General features: G+C 45.0%; 1 protein-coding gene across 2 annotated transcripts in view; it reads right to left on the bottom strand.

The window, feature by feature from the left end:
• The window catches only part of SMAD4 (SMAD family member 4), a 30576-nt gene extending 16623 nt beyond the window's left edge, over positions 1-13953 (bottom strand). Inside the window, exon 1 of one of the 2 annotated variants that reach the window (XM_045021426.1) lies at positions 13631-13953. The gene's annotated coding sequence lies outside the window, so the exon portion shown is untranslated. The remainder of the gene's footprint in view (positions 1-13630) is intronic. The other variant, XM_045021424.1, reaches the window with a different exon arrangement.
• Positions 13954-23639: the final 9686 nt, after the last annotated feature.

Raw genomic sequence — 23639 nt, 5'->3', positions numbered from 1 at the left:
GTGGCCCCTGACCCAGTGCCCTGGCCAGGCCCTTCTGGTTTCAAAGAAAAAGCTTACACAATTTAGGATACCAAGCTATGGTCTGACTGAGTATTCAACCAAACAATATTATTTTGGAGTTGAATTTTCCCAGTCTTCCAAATGGTGTGATTCCCAGGAAGTCTAATTAAGATCGCTAAAATGTCACTGGTTTGCCACTTTAGTATTCAGTGATGCAACTGCACAACTAGCAAGTGTGTTTATCCAAATCAAACAGATATATTCTGGTACTCTATAGAAACTGCTACAGAGACATCCATGTCCCAAAAATGGTTAAACAAGCAGATACTTCATTTTGATTGAGGATCCATGGAAAATAGCTACCTGATATTTAAAAAAGTAATGCCAGCTTCAAAGATTTAAAGATAAACACCCCCATTTCTCCCCTGCCAACACAAAAAAAATGACCTGCAAATTATAACACCTAGGCACTTATAGAATCATAAAATATCAGGGTTGGAAGGGACCTCAGGAGGTCATCTAGTCCAACCCCCTGCTCGAAGCAGGACCAGGCCCCAGACAGATTTTTGCCCCAGATCCCTAAATGGCTCCCTCAAGGATTGAACTCACAACCCTGGGTTTAGCAAGCCAATGATCAAACCACTGAGCTATCCCTCCCCTTACAGGATGATTACTTTACATATGCAGGGTATATTAAAATACCCTATTCACTTTCTTTTAGTTGTATACATCAAAAATGGGGAATTTGATTAATTATATATTTAGAAAGTAACAGCTCCCAAGTATAAATCCCAGCATGCATTTGAACGTGAAATTTCTAGATCACACTTATATGCAGCACCATGTTTTATTATTCTTGTTAAGCCTTATGTATTTTGTATAACATTTGCATTGGGTGAAGGATCTCTCACGAGTGAAATTATTGCCGGGGGAAGCAGAGTTGAATGTGCTCTACAAAGAACCTCCACTCTTTTCCCCATCTCTGAATTCACAGAGACAGATGTAGTGGCAGCAACAGGAGGAAAAAAAAAAAAACACAGCAGGAGACCATCGGTTCAGTGGAGTTGTCAGTTCTACCTCATGAGGCTTACAGGGACCAAAATAAACTGAAAACAGAACTGGGGCAGAGATATAACCAAAAAACCTGAGAAGGGAAGGGTGAGCAAGGGATAGAGAACAGGAGGAAAGTGTGGACAACAGATGACCCAAAAATGGACATATATACATGGACCAATTTTAGAGTGGGATTCTGTATTTCAAGATCTTTCAATATACCAATCCAGCTAACTATCACCACAAATTAATCTGGAGGCCAAATAAAATTCAGAAACAAGCCCAACCCTCACAATTTTCAATCCCATCCTCTAAAAAAATTCCCTCTTCAGAAAAATGAAGTTAAATCCTTCATTTGGACAATATGGGCCAAGGAGGAGAAAAAAAAGATGCTTTTAACACAGTATTGCACATAACTACAAAATTCTAAGAATATGTCTACACTTAAAACACTATGGTGGCACAGCTGCAGCCACCCCACTATAGCACTTGACTGTAGATACTCCCTACAGTGACAAGAGGGATTCTCCCATCACTGTAGTTAAATCCATCTCCCCTAGAGGTGGTAGCTAAACTGATGCAAGAATTCTTCTGTCAATCTAGCACTGTCTACACCAGGGCTAAGATCAGCACAGCTACAGCTCTCAGGTGAGTTGATTTTTCACCCCTGAGAAACATAGCTATGCCGATGTTAAGTATTCAGTGTAGATCAGCCCTAAATAGAAGCTATGTAAAGTTAGCAACCCTACGAGAAGTTATGGAATTCAAAACTCAGCTTTAACAGGTCTGCTTTTGTAAAAAGATGTGTAACAACTAGTGTTTTATACAGTGATCTACAAACATACTGTATCAAGTAAGGAAAAAATATTTTTGGGAGCCAATTAGAATTGGGAAACAGGAACAAATTAAAATACCCAAATACTTAAAATGCAGATTGAAAAAACAGCTAACCAAGATGCTACTGTCCCACTGAACAATTTATTACTAGCCAATTCTTCAAAAACCTTCCTTAAAGGTCAAACTGAACCAAAAATTCCTCTGTCACTTCTCTCCACCTGAATGAACGAAACACTAATTCCTACTCAGGCCTACACTGAGGTAGTGAAGGGTGATGTATCCTTTTAAGCTAGGCAAAGAAATTCAAAGCAGGATGCAGCAGTTTAAAATTAACAATGGTAGGCGGGTGCCACGTCTCATTTTCACACCTGTGGATACTTCTGTCAAAAAAGGTTACCAGAACAATAAAGATATACTGAATTTGCAAGCATTTAGGTCCATCTACAATGGAAATTATATTGTCTACACTTAAAATGCTAGTAATTATTTGTATGTAATTGACATTACTGAGTGTCTGCATTGCAGTGCTATTTCACTTCCATTATCCTCATGTCCACACAAAGCTGTGGAATACAGCAGTGCAAGCAAAATGTCCCTTGGGAACCAATTCCCAGAACAACTGCTATGCTATATCCCAGATAATAGCAGCCATTTCTATAACACAGATGTGGACAAACTACGGCCCGCAGGACCATCCTGCATGACCCCTAAGCTCCCGGCCAAGACAAGTGTTCAGAGGTAGGATTTTCTGTGTGAACTACTGAAAACCTCATTGCCAGACAAGTTGTGAGGCACAGAAAAGCAGTCCAATTTATGCAGATGGGTTGCTTCTGGTCAGTTTGACCCCAGGACAGCGAAATACAAAAAGTAACCCAGAGAACATCCAAAGGAGAGAACAGCGATGGGAAAATTAGTATTCCAGCTAGTTTGACAGTATGCCTTATCTACAGTAGGAAGGTAATACTACAGGCTAGCCTGGGTAAAGAACAAGTGTTTAGACTCGCTCAAAGCAGGAACAACAGAAATGATATGAGGCCTTTCGAATACTGGCAGCAAATCTGTCGGCAGCAAATCTGTCTGCAGCATGCTGAGCATTTAAGATATAGTTATTTAATATATCAAATTCTCCAGCATAAATGAGGCTTAGAACTGATAAGAAATTTCAACAAAGGAAGCCCCTTGGCATAACCTGTGGCCAAAGAGGGAAAACAAACAAACAAAACACACCAAAAAAAACGTATTTGTGCCTCTGTTTTTTTTTATTCTGAAGAGGGCGTGAAAGGTTTGGTTTAGTTTTTAAACAAACTTTTTCTGCTTTGATGTTAGCAACATTAGGATACGATTTCCATGCTTTTACTGAAGTACTCCTTGGAGAAGTAGAGAACCGAAGTGGGAGCTTACGCCCTCAGCTGAAGTACAGGAGTGTTGAAATTAACAAACAAAAACAACCCCACACATATGAAAAAGCCAAATAAACAGTGTTTTAAATGATGACAAAAAATCCCTACCTCCCAACCCCAACCACTCTTTCATTGTCACAAACCTACTAATTTGCCAATGCTTGAGAAGTATAAACCTGTAATTTCTAAAAATCTTTCAGGTTCTTCTTCATATATCAAAAAAGAAGCAAAAATAGGCACTTTTTCCCTTGACAGATGACCTTTAACACTTTTTACAAAAATACAATCCACAAACATTTTGTCAGACTTGGTTTTAAAAAGCTGAACACTATGCTAGTCAGGAATTAGAAACCAGCCACACTACATAACAGTTGAGGCAGGACAAGCTACTGTTTGGCCCAAAGGGACAGAAGGAAGAAGGTACTCTCAGTGAAGGAAAACTAGATTATACTATTAAAGAAGGATGCCAATAGAAGTAGATATATGTTATCAGCAGTCCAACAAATGTCTTTGGCCCCGAGTCTGCCATCTTGTCCAATGTTCATACGTCACCCAACTGATTTACACTAGTGGTTAAGTCAATCACAACAGTGTAGAGGTCAATATAATCAAGAAACAATTCCAAAATATTAAATATGACTATTTAAAATACCACTGGATAATTGCCCTAAGGTGTAGACAAACAGCCACAAGGTTCCCCCACTTCATTACTATTTATTATAACTGATACCTAGCATACTGTGGATGCTATTTTCTAAACAAATGAAGACATGGTGCCTGTCCAAAGAGTTTACATGTTTTAAAGACAAACAGAGAAAGGTTTGGGTAAAAGGAAAATAATATTGAAGTAAAGCAAACAAGATGTAACTGATAATTCCTGGGTAAGAAAAATTTTAACGGAAATATATATTACTTCAAAGTTACTACAATCTTCTCATAATCAGACTATTAGTTTCTGTAGGCATCACAGCCAAAGTGTCTTCAGGAGAGATCAGAGTTCAGCATGGCTACCTCCCCTTCTGATCAGGTCAGGAAGGACAGTCTATCTCAGCAGATGAGGTGGAGTGAAAAGTCCAAAAGATGCTTGTAGGAGAAGCAGACAAACATAACATCAAGACTGGCACTGTTTGGGCTGTTAGCAAATATAGACATGAACAGAGTCAAGAGTGGATAAGAAGGGGGAGGTGGACTTATGAAAGCATGTGCAAGAAGCTTAAATTCAATGTAATTGTGGTAGTGCACAATGCACTTTCATATGAACCAAAAGAAAAAAGATTTCATACATGTTCAATACTGTGCGACAAACTCAGGGCTCTAACTTTTGTTTTTGTCCAGTTGAGGGGCTTAAATGGTGAAAAGGGAAGAGGAGTTACTTGTTTTTCCCCCACCAGTTAGTTCAAATGGAAGATAATGCTTCACATTAGCTCATGCATTTAATATTAGAACCCTTCCAAGGAAGAAATACTAGGTAAGTACTAGATTTTTAAATGGCAAGTATACAACATTAAGGTGATAGAAATGTCGAAGGTTTAACCCTAAAAATGTAATATGACTATTATCAGTTATTTTACCAGTATACAACTTAAATTTAAAATATAAAGACAGTGCTCATCTCTCAAGATTGCCAAAGTATCTCTAGCAGACACTTTTAAAACAGCCAAAAATAAAACAAAAACAAGATCACAAGGAGCAGAGTGAAGGCAGGAAGACAGCCATATGCTGATCCAGATCCACACACAGAAATCCCATTGATTTCAATGAATAGTAACAGTATATGAGCTAAAGTTTGAAACAGTTAGAACCCAAATTAAATTCTTATATTTTCCATGTAATGGCCAACAGCCAGGAAGATGCATGTTTAGCGGTCTCAGATGAGGTAATTCATCCCCTGTAAATGCTGCCAAATTCAATACCTGTCTCATAACATCGCTAACATTTAAACAGATTTCTGATAAAGCCAAAGTGAGAAAGCTGCAGTGAGACTAGACTGAGCCATATTTTTTTGTTGTTGTTATTGTTGTTGTTCTCAGGTACACCTCTACCACGATCTAACGCTGGCCTCGGGAGCCAAAAAATCTTATCGAGTTATAGGTGAAACCGCGTTATATCGAACTTGCTTTGATCCGCCGGAGTGCGCAGCCCAACCTCCTCCCCACCCCCCCGGAGTACTGCTTTACCGCGTTATATCGGGTTGCGTTATATCGAGGTAGAAGTGTATTTATTTAATCCTAAAGTAGTCAAAGTATACACTTCTAAACAAACAATTTAATGGCATTTTTAAAGCTTTAGATAGGCACCTTTGAAAATCCCACTAGGCACCTAAGTGCCCAGGTGCACATTTACACATCTAAATACCTTTAAAAATCTGTCCCAAAGTGCCTGTCTTGTATCTGGAAGCAAGATTTCCATCCACTGAGGTCTCAGATAAATGACTACTCTCCACATTACAAACCAACTGAAAGAGTTTGGCATAAATGGCAGTCTAATCTCTTGAACTAAATGTATAACACCACAAATTAGTTTTCCCTCCTGCTCTGTTATAGATGAAAAAAAGTGTTATACCAGAAAAAATGATTATTTAATCTTCTCAATATTAATATAGATTCAAAGGTAATGTACAATCCGACATTGGACTCCAACAGCTGCAGTTTCCCCCCCACCCCAAGCTAGGTGCTAAAGAAATTATCTATTCATTGAGTATCATACAAAGCTCTTATGGCACAGCTGATACAGTTTTATTTAGCGCAGTAAATGAATGAGTTAGTGTTCTCAATTCAACCATAATGCACAAGTGTTATATTTTATGACATAGATTTGAGCCCCTCCCTGGCCAAAAAAAACAAAACAAAAAAAAACAAAAAATCCCTCTAACCAACCAATCAAAATGAAAAGGATCGCAAACACAATGCTTGCAATGTAGCCAAACTATTAAAACCTTAACTTTTGATTTCCTGATGTCTGAGCCTTTAAAATTAGGAACCTTAAATTGAGGTTTGCCTCTGAAAAATTACTTTGTAAAAAGGCAATTCTCGGGTTCCATTCTGATGTGTTTCAATCATATCCTAATCAAGCACTTTCATACCTGACTGGGGGTCTCAATGTTAATGTGTTCTTTTCTTGTATATAACCATCAAGTATAAAGGACCTTTAGACCAAATTACAACCCCGACAATTTCACAGACTGAGAAAAATCCTATTGTGCAGCAGCCTGGGATAAGTAGAAATACTGTAAGCATCAGGTTTTCTGCCTGCCAGACAAGGAAAGGGAGGTACGCTGAGTGACAGGCACAGCAGCACTCAGGTGCCAGCAAAAAGGGTTGTTGAAGGGGCTGAGTGTGACTAGAGCAAAAAAAGTACTGATCTGTCTATACGTAATAAGAGGAGGTGGGGCTGAGCAGAGTGACTGAACTAAACTACCCCAGTTGATGTCAGCCACAAAAGTAATGCCTTGAAGAAATGTACTGCTAAGCATGGCTGAGGCGGAGTCCTGGTTTGAACGTGCCATCTGTCAGTGCTCTGAATAGAGAGATCTGTTGTGACTGGGTTTGAGATTTTGAGCTACAGATTGAACTATCTATCAGAGGCAATTTGTCCTTTGACAAAAAGTCCAGCAGAGGTTTATTTTTCCAGGCAACTTACAGCAGGCTGTGTATCAAGTTTTAGAGCTTTGCAAACTGGAACATTTTAGCAGCAGCTGCACCTGAAAGATAGTTTGATTTGATTTAAGCGGGAGAATAAAGATTGGAAGCTGTTGGCCACAAGAGTTAGGAAGTTTGAAGATAATTATTTTGTCAGGAAGACTAGCAACCTTTTAACTTATCAAACAAGCTAAAATACACAATTTGATAACCAGTTACTGATACAAAACACAATTTGATTTTAGAGGAGAAGATGGTCTATTACTTTGATACTATCTTTGCAGATGGTGTTAAGGCCAAGTTTCAACTGGATATGCCTCATGTTATTGTGCACTGAATCATCCAGCGCTTCCTATTCTGGATTTTAAAATAGGTTATCCTCAGGTTTAGAAGATTTCAAAATGAATTCAAACATTTCCAAATTTTACTATAAAAAGATGACAACTTCGGGCTCTTGCTGATGCCTTTCAGGCAACTTGGAGGTCTATGGAGATATTCACCATGTACAGTACACTGTGTTTCTACTCGGGCTACAGCACTGAAGGCAATGATAAAAACAATCATTAGACCATCAGCCACTTGATAGGTTTCTGTAATACAGTCCAAGACAAGCACATTAGTGGACACAATATACTTCATGACAGATTTCACCACTGTGACTGAAGACTAACATTTTAAGGAGAGTATCAGAGGGGTAGCCATGTTAGTCTGGTTCTGTAAAAGCAGCAAAGAATCCTGTGGCACCTTATAGACTAACAGACGTTTTGCAGCATGAGCTTTCGTGGGTGAATACCCACTTCGTGGGATGCAAGAGTGGAAATTTCCAGGGGCAGGTAAATATAAGCAAGCAAGAAGCAAGCTAGAGATAACGAGGTTAGATCAATCAGGGAGGATGAGGCCCTGTTCTAGCAGCTGAGGTGTGAAAACCAAGGGAGGAGAAACTGGTTCTGTAGTTGGCAAGCCATTCACAGTCTTTGTTTAATCCTAAACTGATGGTGTCAAATTTGCAAATGAACTGAAGCTCAGCAGTTTCTCTTAGAAGTCTGGTCCTAAGTTTTTTTGCTGGAGGATGGCCACCTTGAGATCTGCTATTGAGTGGCCAGGGAGGTTGAAGTGTTCTCCTACAGGTTTTTGTATATTGCCATTCCTAATATCTGATTTGTGTCCATTTATCCTTTTCCTTAGAGACTGTCCAGTTTGGCCGATGTACATAGCAGAAGGGCATTGCTGGCATATATTACATTGGTGGATGTGCAGGTGAATGAGCCGGTGATGGTGTGGCTGATCTGGTTAGGTCCTGTGATGGTGTTGCTGGTGTAGATATGTGGGCAGAGTTGGCATCGAGGTTTGTTGCATGGATTGGTTCCTGAGCTAGAGTTACTATGGTACGGTGTGCAGTTACTGGTGAGAATATGCTTCAGGTTGGCAGGTTGTCTGTGGGCGAGGACTGGCCTGCCACCCAAGGCCTGTGAAAGTGGAGACAATCTCTTATTGTTCGAGGGTTTACATAAACTATAGATTTTTTAATTTAACATTTATATTGCAGGAGCACCCAGAGGCCACAACGGGGTTGGACTCCACTGTGACGTACACCATCAAACACATACATAAACTTACAATCTAATATCTAGAGTGCACTATGATGAAACTTTCAGTGATGAAAAACAATTCCAGAATTGGTGCCCAAAAATGTATCCTAGGGAAGGCAAATTTGAATGGGTAAATATTTCTTGTCCTTTAGAAGCAAAACTGGAGGGAAAAAATAATATTTTCAGCTTCCAACGAACATATTTATTTGTAGCAGCTGGTTATTAAACTGTCCATTTTAACTGGTTATTACATTAGTTTCATGGTCTTCTACTACTGCAGTGTTAGAATATGAGTTTCCACAATAAACTTAATAAAGTGACGCCCACAAACAAATATGCAACAAAGCACCCTTTATGTCTTGATGCAGATGCCCTAATGCCAAGTGTGGATGCTTTCCCAGCCACGTCAAATTCTCTCTACTTGCCTGAATGAGGAACAACAACAAAAAAAACAGATTTGTAGATACCGGCACAATCAGCACACAATAGCAACAGCAAGCAGTATACTATAGCACTACACTGGTATGGATTTATATATCACGCAGTAGATGGAAGTTATCCATACTATTCTTTAGATATTAGAATTTTTCTTCAATTTGAATTAAGTTAAACAACATTAATGCTTGCTCTTTCACTGATGGTAGTGGCAGAAATGGCATATCCATTTATACTAAAGCAAGGACAACACAAAAGAAAAGAAAAAAATCTTTGGCGCAATTGTACAAAACAGAATAAGAGGAATTCAGAGAAATGCTTTGAGACAAATTTCAGTAGCAATAATATTTCATCTTAATTAAGAGAAGACAACAATTCAAAAATGTAGATAGCCTCTTCTTCTTGTGGAACAACCAAATCTGAAGTCTTAATTGCCTTTAAAGAGTTTATCTGTTTGTTTTTCTCAGCCTCCACCTGTGTGCACCTATTGCTTTCAAAGACATTTTACAAGTGTAACAGATTGGCCCTGTAACTGGAACACAGTAAACCTTTCTACTGAGGATACACAAGGATCTAGCTTGGCTGTGCTGCCTCTGCAGGATTAGCAGAAATAGACAAAAAAACCCTACCCTCACTCTGTCACCTAAGACAACAGCTATGAATCAAATACATACAGTAACTCCCCACTTAACGTCTTCTTGCTTAACGTTGTTTTGATGTTACATCCCTGCTCAATTACAGAACATGCTCGTTTAAAGTTGTGCAATGCTCCCCTATAACGTCCTTTGGCCACCTGCTTTGTCCACAGCTGGCAGCCCCCCCCCCCGCAGCAATCAGCTGGTTTTGTGGCATTCAGAAGGCAGGAGAGGGAGGGGGGAGGCTGCACACAGCATCCTTGCTCCTCCCCCCAGCCTCCTGATTGCCACGGGCAGGAGGGGGAGGCAGGGGAAAGGCACTGATCCATGGGTTCCGCCGGCGGGCGAGAGGCGTAGGGGAGCTGATGGGGGGCTGTTTAATACCTGTATTAAATTGCTTGTTTAAAATGTATATAATGCTTTTTGTCTGGCAAAAAAAATTTCCCTGGAACCTAACCCACCCCCCCCCATGTACATGAATTCTTACGGGGAAATTGGATTCACTTAACATCGTTTCGCTAAAAGTTGCATTTTTCAGGAACACAACTATAACATTAAGTGAGGAGTTACTGTATATGGAAAAGATGATGAATAGGTACCATGTTTACACAGTCTTTTTCAGAATAGAATCACATTTTAAAGTTAAATTAAACTTAAGTTTTTGTATTTCAATTTCCCTTCCCATACCGCCAGCCATTATTCTTAAGGACTCATAAAGGCCAAATAAACTCCAATTTGTAGTACATACAACAGCCTGACTCTGTCAGGGAAGGAAGATAATCACTAGGGCCCTACCAAATTCACAGCCATGAAACAGGCGTCACGGGCTGTGAAATCTGGTCTTTTGTGTACTTTTACCCTATATTATACAGATTTCATGGGGAGACCAGTGTTTCTCAAAATGGGGCTCCCCATGCAAAAAAGGGTTGGGGGGTGAGGTCACCTTCACTATTGTAGGGAGATCACCTTCTCTGTAGCCTTCAGAGCTGGATCGCTGGAGAAAGGTGGTGGCCGGCCAGGTGCCCAGCTCTGATGGCTGCGCCTCGCCAGCAGCATCACAGAAGGGTGACAATACCATACCACACCACATCACCCTTACTTCTGTGCTGATGCCTTCCAAGTTGGGTCAGGTCCCCTACAGTTACAACACTCAAATTTCAGATCTAAATATCTTAAATCATTAAATTTATTATTTTTAAATTCCTATGACCATGAAATTGACCAAAATGGACCAGGAATTTGGTAGGGCCCTAATGATCACACAACAGTGGGGTGCTGCATATTCCTCTTGGCTGCCATTCAAATTGGATCCGTTTCAAAAACCTATACCTAGTCTTTGAGACCCTCGATGAGCTAGGACCTGACTGTCTTAAGTTCCAAGTGCAGATAAAGCCTATGTCAGTATAACTACATTGCTCAGGGGCATAGAAGTTCCACACCCGGGAGAAATGTAGTTATATGAATCTAACCCCCCAGTTTAGACAGCGCAATGTCAAGGGAAGGCTTCCCCCATTGACATAGCTATTGCCTCTTGGGGAGGTAGAGTACTTACACTGAGAGGAGAACCTCTCCTGTTGGTGTAAATAGCATCTTCACTAAGAGCTATGGTGGCACAGCTACACTGTAAGTGTAGACAAGCCCTTAGAAACACACAGATGGAGAGGCTGAATCTCAGACATCTGTGTTCACAAGGGATACTACCACTGAGAGTCAAATAAAAGTTTCCCCAAGCCCATAGCTCATTGCGGTGACTGGTTAAGGCTTGTTAATTTCACAACCAATGGTAAACAAGGGAGCGATGGGGGCCAGCATCACACCCAACTGCCTTTGATAGCCCTAACACAAAGGCTCCGGAAACCATATTGCAACTGGGTGAACTGGAAGTTGCCTTTCAGTGTGTGAGTCTTGACTGATCTAACCCATGAGCTTCAGGACTGTAACTAAGCATGTTACCCTCTACACCATCACACCTCTATCTCACTATCTCTGTCTCACTGACAGAAGCCACAGTGAGAATTTCAGGAGCTGAGGAAAGGACATTCTCAGCAACGGGCCTGAAGATGCAGAACTCCTTAACACAGAACAAAGGAAGCCCAAAGCAGACTGTTTTCAGAGCAGAATACAAACTCACCTTTTTGAAAAAAGGCTTCCTTCAATAAGAACTGAACAATAACCTGGCCAAAATCTCATAAATAAAAGAAATAATGGTGTCTGAACCAAATAATAGATTGAAGAGTAGTCTCTTATGAACAAATGTAGTGTAATTTTATATTTTTATTTAATGCCTTGATTCCATAGCAATAGGTATTTAGCTAATGTGCCTTCTGTACTGAAGAAGCAGCAAAGAATCCTGTGGCACCTTATAGACTAAACTGTTAGTCTATAAGGTGCCACAGGATTCTTTGCTGCTTCTACAGAACCAGACTAACACGGCTACCCCTCTGATTCTGTACTGAAAACTGCACAGGGATAGCATTTTGTCTTTGCTCAAGCCCTTTTTTTTTTTTTTAAAGCTTCACCTCTGTGGTGAGACCAAGCATGGAAAATTCCAGCCCCAAAAGAATTTTTCAGAATACGTGTAGTACTTTTGAAATTTTTTGCACTGAGGTCCTTTGCTCTGCACCACAGTATACAAATATTTCTCAACATCTGCACATCTATTGTGTTATTTCTTGTATAAAGTAAGTTGAATTAAACCCATCTATTTATAAAACTAATTCTAGATGCTGATCAGTTTCAGGGACATTTGTACTGATTTCTTTAGAGCTTTGCTCTGTGCATGAATACCGTTTTTAATAATAAAAAATAATATTAAATGCATATACATGCCTGTAAGACAAGGAAATCAAAAATCAAAATAGGTTAATGCCTGTAAAGTGGAAGAAAGCCTTGTTCCAACCATCACCTAGCCAAAACAAGATGATGGCCAGAAGGAGGGTAAGGAGGATAAGTTGCCTCCCTTTTAATTACATTAATTTTGTAATTTAGTATAACTATTTTGTCTGGCAGTTACATACAATTTTTATCTAGAAATGCTGCACATAGTTAAATAATAAACTTAGAATACATATGAAATAAGTTAATTTACAGGCACAATTATAAACAGAATAGTCACAGAGTTTGAAAACAACTTTTACCTAGTTTACAGGGACCCACACACAAAAAGAATTGATTGAGGATTGGGATTTTATGTTAAAATACACACAAGGATCCTAATATGCGCTAATATCTTCAAAGCATAAGGGCCTCTGGACACCTTAAAATAAACTAAAAACATGATTTACAATAAAAAAACCAAGATGTGTTCAATCTGAGAGCAGAAACCAAATATGATAAAACCCCCAACAAACAGCAAAAAACACACAGCACGTTTTAGTTTTAGAAGTGTAACTAGAGCTGTGGGCCACAGTATCAAAGACTAGAGTGGCAGGAAAGGCACTTCAATAATGAGGATGGTGGAAGAGCTTAACAGGGGATAGACTGATCAACAGGAGACTCGAGAAACCTTCTATACCACAGGGAGAAAAAAAAAAGAGTAAGGGAGCTGGGGAATGGAGCAGAGTGCAGCACATGGTGGGCAACCTCCTACGATAGGGGGGAGCCAAATAAGTGGGGCAAGACAATGGGAAGAACTTGTAAACGGGAGGGGAGGGAGGAGGGAAAGGGCGCAAGCAGGGAGGAAGGATGCTCTCCCAACGCCCCCGTCCTGCAGCGGGATCAGCACCAGGACCTCCGTGGGGGTGCAAGGGTCCCCTGGCCGCAGCCCTGGGAACTTCGTACAAGGGCGGCCCGTTACGGCCGGGTGGAGCCCCAGGGGCCGCTCCCCTCGCGCCAAAGAGGGGGACCTGGAGCGCTCCCCTCCCCCCCGCTCGGGGGCACCCACCCACCCACGGACAAGCGGCCCCAGGGCGCAGAAAGCCCCCGCGCGCGCGCGCAGAGCGGAAGCTCCAGGCGGGGGGTGGGGTAGCCCGAGGGGGGGCCCGCGCTATCTCGGAGTGGGGGCGGGGCGGCGTGTGATTGGGTACAACCGGGGCGGGCGTTACCTGGGCGCTCTAGGCTCGGCTGGGCCGCGGCGGGCCCGAGCCCCCCTTGCTCCCCCCGCCCCGGTGCGGCGGCCCCTGGTGCGCCTCCTCCTCAGCCAGGGGCCAGGCCCTGGGGCTGCGCGGCCTGTCCCGGCGGGGTGGGGGAGGAGGCGCTCACGAGCCTCCGGCGCGGGGGAGGGAAGGATCCAGCCGCCCCGTTACCGCCGCCTCCGCCGTGTTGTTGTTGCAGTTGCAGCTGCTGCCGCTCCGCCACCGCCGCCGACACGTCCAGCTGCCTCCGCGCATGCGCAACATCCGGGCAACCACCAGTCCCCCTCCTGCTTCCACCATCACGACGGAGAAATTGTACTTTTGCGCATGCGCCTAGAGGCAACCACCGTCTCTAAGGTCGCAAAGCGCTGGATAACGTTTCCATGGAGGCGGGCGGGTGCTTTTTTGTAGGGGTGAATTTTAATGCTGTGGTTTCTGTCCCCGCCGTAAGGGGAAAAAAGTGAATTTCCTTTCCACTCTCCTTTGGCTTTTGCCGTTCTCAGGGGCCCAGGTTTCTGAACTAGTCTGAGCAGTTACTGGGGCACCTGTCTGACTCCTGTTCCTCTGTGGGGGCATCATGTCTGTGGGGGGGCTACTGCTCTGGTTCTGTATCTGGGGGGTCAGTCTGTGGAGCTGAGGGAAAATCAGGGTGTCTGCTCCTATTTCACACCCATAGGGGAGAGAGGACAGAGACCACCATTTGCCTGAGTTGGAGATTGACAGATTAACAGGGGTGCTGGGCCAGCACCTTGCAAACTGGTCCAGACATCCTCCGATGCTTAGGCCGGCAGAGCTGAACAGAACATGGGGTGGGTCAAGCAGTTGTTGGGGATCATTAATGTCAATCTGCACAGCAGGGCATGATTTCAGTCCAAGGCAGCAGTGAAACTACATACACCCGCCTTCACCTGGAAATTGAAAATCCTGAAATTCTTCTCTTGGCTGCAATCCTTCAACCTCTTTCTCCCCTCCCTCTCTCCACTCATCCCCCATCCCAGCTTGCTTTTGCCATTTGACTCAATAAAATCTACAGCAAATTACTGTTTTTAAGTCAAGGAAACTTAACTTAAAGATATGTAGGTAATGACAGGCCATAGTAAGGGACCTTACTGCTTCAATGAAGTCTGCCCAAACAGGATACACCTCTCATGGAGGCATAGGCGCCGACTTATATGGGGCTCTGGGGCTTTAGCCCCATGAATAAATCCCAAGCAGGGGCTCTGCCCCACCAATGTTTTTTCTCCCCTGCTTGGAGCGCCCCCCCGCCGCTGCCGCCGCCGCCAGGGCTGCCCAGAGCCCTTTAAATCCCAGCCGCGGCTGGGAATCAGAGGGCTCTGGGCTGCCTGCTGCAGCGGGAAGCCCAGAGCCCTCTGATTCCCGGCTGCGGCTGGGATTTAAAAGGCTCTGGGCTCCCCGCGGTTGCAGGCAGCCCAGAGCCCTTTAAATCCCAGCAGCGGCTGAGATTTAAAAGGCTCTGGGCTCCCCGCGGTTGCAGGCAGCCCAGAGCCCTCTGATTCCCGGCGGCGGCTGGGATTTAAAAGGCTCTGGGCTGCCCGCCGCAGCAGACAGCCCAGAGCCCTCTGATTCCCGGCCGCGGCTGGGATTTAAAGGGCTCTGGGCTGCCTGCAACCGCGGGGAGCCCAGAGCCTTTTAAATCCGAGCCGCGGCCGGGAATCAGAGGGCTCTGGGCTCCCCGCCGCGGCGGGCAGCCCAGAGCCTTTTAAATCCCCGCCGCGGCGGGGAATCCGCGGGCCCGGGGCGCCCCGCCGCGGCGGGCAGCCCAGAGCCTTTTAAATCCCAGCCGCGGCCGGGAATCAGAGGGCTCTGGGCTGCCTGCTGCGGCGGGGAGCCCAGAGCCCTCTGATTCCCGGCCGCGGCTGGGATTTTAAAAGCTCTGTGCTCCCCGCGGGTGCAGGCAGCCCAGAGCCCTTTAAATCCCAGCAGCGGCTGAGATTTAAAGGGTTCTGGGCTCCCCGCCGCAGCGGGCAGCCCAGAGCCCTCTGATTCCCGCCGCTGGGATTCAAAGGGCTCTGGGATCCCCGCGGCTGCCAGCAGCCCAGAGCCCTTTGAATCCCAGCCTCTGTCCGCTGATTGCCCCCTCCCCAGACCCCTGCCCCAACTGCCCCCCAGAACCTCCACCCCCTATCTAAGCCCCACTGGTCCTTGTTCCCCAATTACCCCCTCCCGAGACCCCTGCCCCTAACTGCCCCTTGGGACCTCAGCCCCTATCTAAGCCTCCCTTCTCCTTGTCCCCAACTGCCCCCTCCTGAGACCCCACCCAACTTCCCCCCCGCAGGACCGCACCCCCTACCTGTCCCCTGATAAACCTCTTAGACTCCCATGCCTATCCAATTGCTGCCTGTCCCCTGACTGCCCCTTCGAACCTCTGCCCCATCCAACTCCCCCTGCTCCTTGTCCCTTGACTGCCCCCCGGAACTCCCTACCTCTTCTCCAACCCCCAAACCGCTTACTGTGCCACTCAGACCAGCGTATCTGGCTCCATGCAGCTCCAGACAGTTGCTGCCATGCTCCCCCATGGAGCCCACAGCCCTCTCCCACCCCCAGCACCTGCCTTCCAGATTTGAACACCTCAAAATTCAGGAGTGCTCAAGCTCGGTTTGGGCAGCTTTTACTTCATTTCTCCCAAATCAGTTTCCCCTGCAAGGTGCCAACTGAAGGTGTTGGAGAACAGAGAGATCAGGTGGCCTCCTAATGCCTGGAAAAGAGACAAAGGCCAGAGGAGGGAGTGTCAGTGCCTGTGCGGACTTCTGGGAAGTGCACGGTGTGGAAGGGGATGCTGTGATGCTTTGGAACATCTCCATACAAAGCCAGTCAGGACTCTGGGGGAGCCTCCTCTCTCGGAGCATACTGTCTCCAGGGCAAGAAGCTTACACCTTCCTGGGTCTGACCTCGGAGCATTCAGCATGCCCTTCCACGTCATGCACTTTCCAAAGTGAGTCTGCCCAGGCTGGTCCTGGGGCAACCAGAGGTCGCTGCACCCCAACTCTGCAGTCAGATGTGACTCTCAGCCAGACAGTAAAACAGAAGGTTTATTAGATGACGGGAACACAGTTTAAACAGAGCTTGTTGGTACAGAAAACAGAACCCCTCTGTCAGGTCCATCTTGGGGGGTGGGGAGCCCAGAACCAAGTTCTGGGTCTCTCCCAATTTCCCCAGCCAGCTCCAAACTGACACTCCCTCCTCTGGCCTCTGTGTCTCTTCTGGACAAGGAGGCCACCTGATCTCTTTGTCCCCAACACCTTCAGTTGGCATCTTGCAGGGGAAACTGAGGCACCCACACAGTATTCAGAGAAAATATTAAGAACATTCCCACTTCATCACAACAGATGCAACAAAATATAATACCGTATATTGAAGTAGGCAAGTGCTGCTTCTGACTTTCCACTTTTAATTGACCCTTGTAATCTTGTGGCGCTGACGCGTTGTAGCTTCATTTTATATCGGCTTACAGGGCGGGAGCGGGGGGGCACCACCATTTTGGGCCCCACCAAAAATTATACAAACCTGCCGCCTATGCATGGAGGTTAAGTCCAGGATGAGTAAGGAATGGTGTCCCCAGCCTCTGTTTGTCAGAGGGTGGAGATGGACAGCAGGAGAGAGATCACTTGATCATTACCTGTTAGGTTCACTCCCTCTGGGGCACCTGGCATTGGTCACGGTCAGAAGACAGGATACTCGGCTGGATGGACCTTTGGTCTGGCCCAGTACAGCCATTCTCATGTTCTTATTATCTTTTCACTGTCTTTTTGCAATTGCACAGACAAAAGCCCTGAGATTCTGGAAGCACTCCTGAGTCTGAAGTGTCTCCCAAAAGCCTGACACTCAGTCAAAAGCCTGAGGCGTGGAAGGTATGGGTGAAACCCGTGTGCAAAGAGCCATCATTTCCCATCAACAGCTTATCCCTGTTTGAACCTCTCATTTTCTGGGGCAGAGCTATAATATATAGTAACAGAGAAATGCCTGTATCATCTATATTTTTACAGTCCCTGTGTATCAGGCACGGGACCTTGCAGCACATACGCATGTCCCAATATCCCTAATACAGGCCTTGTTGGGACCTTTATACCCAGGAGCTATAGCTGTAGCTTTTATGATTAGGAGCAAGCATGTGGTCCATGGGAATTCTTAAGGCCTCCTGCTATTTAGAGGGGACAGCCCACCAGAGACACAGATTTAGGGAAACCCTAGAGTAGTTCTTACCATAATAGTTTGGAAGGACTCTCCTAGAGGAAGGATGTGTGTGTTCTCTCCCTCCCAGCTGGTGCATGCTGGGACTGCCCTCCGGAAAGGGTGTGTAGCCCTTTCCTTCCTAGCTGGAAAGTCCTGTGTGGTTGTAATCTAGTGCTCTTGGGTTCATTTGTTGTGGTTTTGAGTTTGTGTTTTGGAAACAAAGCAAGTCCTGAAGAAAGGGTTTTGAAGAGTTCTGTAGTTTAGACTTGATATTTCTACCCACTGCTGGTAAGTTTGCACACTTGCCAACACCTTGCCACTTAGGTTTCAGGCACAGAAATACCTGTGATTGATTGCTCAAGGGAAATAATGGATAATGGGAAGGTGATCCTATTGATTTTATTAGATCTGTCAGCAGCCTCAGTCTGAAACTCATAAGGAGCTGTTTATTTTTCTCTGGGACAGTGGAGGGGTGAATGAGGGTCCTGACAGTGGATGGGGTGAATGAGGGTCCTGACAGTGGATGGGGTGAATGAGGGTCCTTGCAATGATTTTGTTTAGTCTTTTCTCAGATCTTTTTCCCCAGAATGTTCTGGATTTTAGTCCATTACTCCTGTTGTGCCTCTACGATTTCTGTGGGAGACAGAGACATGCTGGAACTGAGTATCAGTTATTAATTTGTTTGCTGTACACTACCCCAGCTCAGAGAAGCAGCAAAGTGAGCTCTAGAGAGCACATCATCAGCCCTCTCTGTCGCATGGACTCCTGTGTTGGACAGGAGGAGTCTTTTGGCAGAGAACACAGAAGAGCACTTCCCTATCACCTCTCTGTGCTAACCAAGGCCGGGTTTAATCCTTACTTCGTAACTTGATTTAAAAATGCAAGGTGCCCAGTTGCTATGGTGATGAGCATAATAAAAGAATATAAAAATGCATAATGCAAGGAATAGCATCCAGAACTGTGTTTCTATACAGATAATTAAAAAAAAATATGCTAAGGTTTGCAGACAATAGTGTTAATCTTCCCTCCCACACAAAGCTTCTTAAACTAGAAGCTTTTATTTCTTTTAACAAAGACATTCTCACTTTCTGGGTGCTTGATCCTGCAACACTTGAGCCATATCCACACTTTAAAGTTTGGTTGACACAAGTTATGGTGGTGTACAACCACCAAAGTTTTTAATATTACTTGGGTGCACGCACACTTGGCTGCTTGCATTGGCACTGCCCATACTTACTAGGAGTGCTTGCATCAATATACAGTGTGATGCGCCATAGGTAGGTAGGTATCAGTGTACTCCTTGCCATCCTCCAGCACAGGGCCTTCTGGGACGTTTCACCGTGCTTTGCGGGTGTAGTGGGTTAGCGGTCCTCCCTCCCCCTTTGGCTCGGAGGGAGGTCACTCTGCCTCATTGGGAGGTCAGCCCAGTTGTGGGGGGAATTAGCAAATCAAGGGCTACAATGTATGGGGCCCTGGCCCTCAAGCAGGGCAGAGCTGCAAACAGACCCTTCAGCCTAAGATGGGGAGGCTGCCAGCCCAGAGGTGGGGTTGGCAGCAGGGTGCAGGGGAACCCAGGCGCACATACTGCACCTGGTGCTAGCCCGGGGCCCTGACAGTGACAGAGGGCTTCACCAATGGGTCAGCAGAGATCCCAGTGAAACACGCCAACTCAAGCAGACTAAAGTCTGGCTTCCCTGGGCTGCTTCCTACCACAATCCAGAGAGGTGCTTCGGCATCCAGGGTTCCTCTGTCTCCTCAGGCTACTCAGCCATCCCAGATGCTCCTCTCCAGGCTCAATCTTCTCTGGGGGCAGGCCACAGCCCGGTTCGGCCAGAGGCCTGCAGCAAGCAAGAGGCATCTGTCTCCTTCCCTGGCTCCTCTCCAACTGAGCCAGAGGCCCCCACCTCTTATACTTCCTGTCCTACCTCTTAACTTCCAACGTGAGGGCTGGGCTTGGCCTGGCTGCACCCACCCAGGTGCAGAGAGCAGCCCCCTCCCCTCCCCCGGCTTGGCGGGAGGCCACTCTGCCTCACTACAGTGGGATAGCAGTGATTTGTCCAGGGATTTCTGGGTATTAGGGGTCAAGTTACCACCATGCCACTTTATCCAGCCCATAATACTTTCCACATCCCATAATTTTTACAATATTTTTTAAAACTCGCACAGGGCCCTTTTCGGTCTCTGCCATCTCTCTGACAGAAACATGGACTCTGCAAAGTTCAGCACGATGCTCATGTGTGTTGCTGATACAGGACATACAATTCACAGAGCTTGAGGGAGTATTGCTACAAGCGGAACTGTGATGAGGAAGATGTGGAGATATTTGAGTACCATAACTGGATCCTGATGGATGTAGTGGGGGGGGGGAAGCCATGTTGGTGTTGGCATTCACAGAGCAGCAATACATCTGGTGGTGATGCTTCTGAGTCTGAGAAACAAGCACTAATTGGTGGGATTGCATCATAATGCAGGTTTGGGATGATGGGCAGTGGCTTCAGAACTTTCGAATGCAATAGGCCACAGCCCTGGCTCTGTGTGCCGAGCTCATCCCAGCCCTCTGCAGCAGGGACACCAAAATGAGAGCCGCACTGACAGTGGAGAAATGAGTGGCGATCACATTCTGGAAACTTGCAACACTGTCTTGTTACAAGTCAGTGGGTTCAATCTGCAGATGTTGGTGGCCTGTGATATACAGGAGGTCACACTAGATGATCTGGTGGGTCCCTTCTGGCTTTAAACTCTAGGATGGGCAATCATTTTGGAGCTGGAAAATCCACAGTGCGGGGCATATCCCTATTTCGTCACCAGCCTACCTTCCCACACTGTATATCAACAGAAAGAGCTACTTTTCTAGCAAATGCTAGTGTATCACTGGGGATGTTTCACTGATATCAATGTGGGCTGGCCAGGGAAGGTGCATGATGCTCACATCTTTAAGAACAGAGCATGTTTCAAAAAGCTGGAAGCAGGAACATAATTCCTGACTGGTGGATTCCCAATGGCAATATTCAAATGGCAATCGTGATTCCCAGCCCTACCTCTTGGTCCCCTGGCTCATGAAGCCATACACTGGCCACCTCGACAGCGCCAAGGTGCAGAATGACTGCCGAATGTGCTTTTGGTAGATTGAAGGGATGCTGACATTGTTTAGTCACTAGATTGGATCTCAGCAAGAAAAACATCCCAGTGGTTATAGTTGCACGTTGTGTACTGCATAATATCTGTGAGGCGAAGGGGGAAAGGGTTCTTGACCCTGCCCTATTTTTATTAATGACCTGAAAGAAAACATAAAATCATAATTGATAAAGTTTGCAGATGATACAAAGGTTGGCGGAGTGGTAAATAATGAAAAAAAGTCACTGATACAGTATCATCTGGATTGCTTGGTAAACTGGGTGCAAGCAAACATGCATTTTAATATGGTTAAATGTAAATGTATAAATCTAAGAACACAGAATGTAGGCCATATGTAGATGAGGGGGGATGCTATTCTTGGAAGCAGTGACTCTGAAAAGGAGTTGGGTTTCTCCTAGGCTGACACTGTGACCAAAAGGCCTAATGCAATCCTTGGATGCATAAACAGAGGAATCTCAACTAGGAGTAGAGAGGTTATTTTACCTTTTATTTGGCACTGATGAAGATGCTGCTAGAATACTGTGTCCAGTTTTGGTGTCCACAAGTCAAAAAGGATGTTGATAAATTGGAGAGGGTTCAGAGAAGAGCCACGAGAATGATTAAGGATTAGAAAACATGCCTTATAGTGACAGACTCAAGGAGCTCCATCTATTTAGCTTAACAAAGAGAAGCTTAAGGGGGTGACTTGATTACAGAGGAACAAATATTTAATCATTGACTCTTCAATCTAGCAGAGAAAGGTAGAACATAATCCAATAGCTCAGGGGTCGGCGACCTTTCAGAAGCGGCGTGCCGAGTCTTCATTCATTCACTCTAATTTAAGGTTTCGCATGCCAGTAATACATTTCAACGTTCTTAGAAGATCTCTTTCTATAAGTCTACAATATATAACTAAACTTTTGTTGTATGTAAAGTAAATAAGGTTTTTAAAATGTTTAAGAAGCTTCATTTAAAATTAAATTAAAATGCAGAGCCCCCCGGACTGGTGGCCAGGACCTAGGCAGTGTGAGTGCCACTGAAAATCAGCTCACATGCCGCCTTCGGCACCTGTGCCATAGGTTGCCTACCCCTGCAATAGCTGGAAGTTGAAGCTAGACAAATGGAGATCAGAAGTAAGACATATATTTTTAACAGTGAGAGTAATTAACCATTGGAACAATTTACCAAGGGTTTTGGTTGATTCTCCATCACTGACAATTTTAAAATCAAACCCTGAGGTTTCTTCTAAAAGATCTGTTCTAGCAATTATTTTGGGGAAGATCTATGGCCTGTGTTATTCAGGACGGACTAGATAATCATAATGGCCACTTCTCACCTTGGAATTTATGAAATGTTATACCGCCGTCCTTGGGCATGGGTACAGGGAATTGGCAGTGAATATATTAGCACTATTTTCACAGGCAGTGTTGATTTTGGCTGATACCTCACTCCTGAGGGTGATAAAGGCACAGAGACCGAAACTGCCTGGATCTGTATGTTTATATCCTGTTTACTGCAATGGGGCCAGCCAAACTCACTGCAGAGTGATATGAGAATGTGTCCTGTTGCGGTCGCAAAAAAAAAAAAGGTTGTCATCCCTAGAAACTTTCATGAGAGGATTGCAGAGTATCTTCATGTAAGTTTCATTGAGAACTCTTAAGAAAATAAAGAAGTCACCTTTATTCTGACAAACAGAGTACTCTGCATGGCTCCCACGTCTAGCCCAACAAGCCAAAGGAATGAAAAGTATTTTGCAGATGCTGACTCTACCTTTGTTTGGTCTACCTCTGGTGAGCACAGGACACTGATCTGATGTGGATTATGTAACCAGACCGTCATACAATCCTTGTTAAAATTGATTCCCTAATCTTTTATTTTCTAACATTATACCAGTAAAGCAATGACCACTTTTGTCTTAACTTGTAGATGGGCCAGGCACCATTTTTATATGGGATATTAAGGCAGGCAGGGAGGGAGATGAGGTTTGAGGGAAAGGAAAAGCAAAAAAAAACATTGTGAGGAAAAATGCATGTACGCACTTGTCTGAATTCCCTTCATCAGCAGGCTTATCTGTGCTCGCCCAGTGGGACTGGCTAGACTCCTGCAGAGTTTCACATAGTTCCTGGCTTACAACATGGTTTGAATCCCCCCCCATGTGTCCCCTACTCCCCTCATTGTTCATAGAAGTTGCCTCCATCTCAGGAGCCTCCAGGGTATCCACAGTCAGCTGTGGGGTGCTGGTGGGGTCACTGCCAAGCAAGCCATGCTGTTCATTGGAAAAGCTTTGGGGCAGCACCAGATTTTTTGTTGCCTCCCTCACTTTGTGATACACCTGGCATAGTTCCTTTGCTTTCACAAGGCACTGCTGCTGATCCCTGTCATACCTCTTTGCCAGTATTCCCCATGCAACCTACTTATAGACGTCAATGTTTCTAGAGCTGGTCCATAGCTGAGCTTGCACAGCCTCTATTCCCCATGGGCCAAGGAGATCCAGGCAGGCGTGAGTCTAGTAGCGTTCTGCGTGTGGAGCCAGCATGGTCATTTGGGCAGTCAAATGCACACAAGGGTGAGCTGCTAGGTGTACTCACCAAAATGGGCAGTCAGGAAAAGGCATTTCAAACACATTCAAGGTGTTTTAAAGGGGGTGCAGGCTTCCAGTCTATGGGCAGTGGAG

This window comes from Mauremys mutica, chromosome 6, assembly GCF_020497125.1.
Source record: "Mauremys mutica isolate MM-2020 ecotype Southern chromosome 6, ASM2049712v1, whole genome shotgun sequence".
Lineage (NCBI taxonomy): Eukaryota > Metazoa > Chordata > Testudines > Geoemydidae > Mauremys > Mauremys mutica.
The sequence above is the reverse complement of the archived record's forward strand: the minus strand, read 5'-3'. Positions and strand labels throughout refer to the sequence as shown.